We start from the raw sequence: 1204 nt of genomic DNA, 5'->3' as shown, positions 1-1204 counted from the left end.
GAGAAATGTGTACTGTATTTAAAAGATATCGCATGTACATTACAGGTGGGTATAGGATTCGGGCCCATTTGTACCATGCAGCATTTAAATCTTGTGGTCTATCAAAATGATGAATTTTATTATTTTATGATAAACCTATGAACTCACCAACCTTTTGGTTGACACTTTAAAGCATGTTTATTCTCAGGTATGAAAGAAACATTCCGCTGTGCATTTGCTCATTTTAAAGACATTATTTTGGAGTCGATCATCGCAATGGAACCAGTTGTTGGTGACTTCATCCAGATGGATTAGGACGGGTCCTTTCACCTGTAACTCGATCAAGACATCTAGCCAATATTATCGCCGTTGATTTTTCTTTAGAATCATCATCTAGTCGAACAAGTACACATGGTCACCAATGTTAATGTGCCAGATTTTGAAATCAAAGGACAAATCCTACACATGGTCACCAATCAGTGCCAATTTAGTGGTACAACAAAAGAAGATCCAAACGAACATCTTCGAACTTTTAATAGGATTTGTAATCTATTTAAAATCCGAGAAGTTGAGGATGAAACTATTTATCTTATGTTGTTCCCCTGGACTTTAAAGGGAGAAGCCAAAGATTGGTTAGAATCGTTACCTGAAGGGGCGATTGACACATGTGATGTTTTAGTTGAGAAATTTCTTAAAAGATTCTTTCTGGCATCTAAAGCCGTGAGACTTTAAGGAGAAATTGCCACGTTCGTGCAAAAGCCAAATGAAACGTTATATGAGGCATGGACAAGATTCGGAAAAATTTTGAGAGGATGTCCTCAACATGGTTTAGATACTTATCAAATAGTTCAAATATTTTACAAGGGAGTCGACGTCACCACACGAAAAGACATCGACACAGCAGCTGGTGGTTCCATTATGAAGAAAACTGCAACCGAAGCTCACAAGATAATTGATAACACAGCCTCCCACTCTCATGAGTGGCATCAGAAAAAAGATATCTTTCATTCGTCTAAAGCGGCTAGAGCCGATTCTAGCCATGACTTTGATTCTGTTTCCGTAAAAATAGATGCTTTCGAAAGACGAATGGAAAAGATGAATGAAGATATTCACGCACTACGAATCAGTTGTGAGCAATGCGGTGGACCAAACTTAACGGAATATTGTCACATTGAGCAAATGATGGAACAACGTGAGAATGTTTCCTATATGAACCAAAGGCCGG

General features: G+C 38.3%; 1 non-coding gene across 1 annotated transcript; it reads right to left on the bottom strand.

Annotated features, from left to right (window-relative positions):
* Positions 1-702: 702 nt before the first annotated feature.
* On the bottom strand, positions 703-809 carry LOC139860864 (small nucleolar RNA R71). Its single transcript, XR_011763485.1, has one exon. It is a non-coding gene; the product is annotated as a small nucleolar RNA R71 (small nucleolar RNA).
* Positions 810-1204: the final 395 nt, after the last annotated feature.

The sequence above is a fragment of the Rutidosis leptorrhynchoides genome, chromosome 7 (assembly GCF_046630445.1).
Source record: "Rutidosis leptorrhynchoides isolate AG116_Rl617_1_P2 chromosome 7, CSIRO_AGI_Rlap_v1, whole genome shotgun sequence".
Classification (NCBI taxonomy): Eukaryota; Viridiplantae; Streptophyta; class Magnoliopsida; order Asterales; family Asteraceae; genus Rutidosis; species Rutidosis leptorrhynchoides.
Note: the sequence above shows the minus strand (reverse complement) of the source record. Positions and strands in the feature narration are given on the sequence as shown.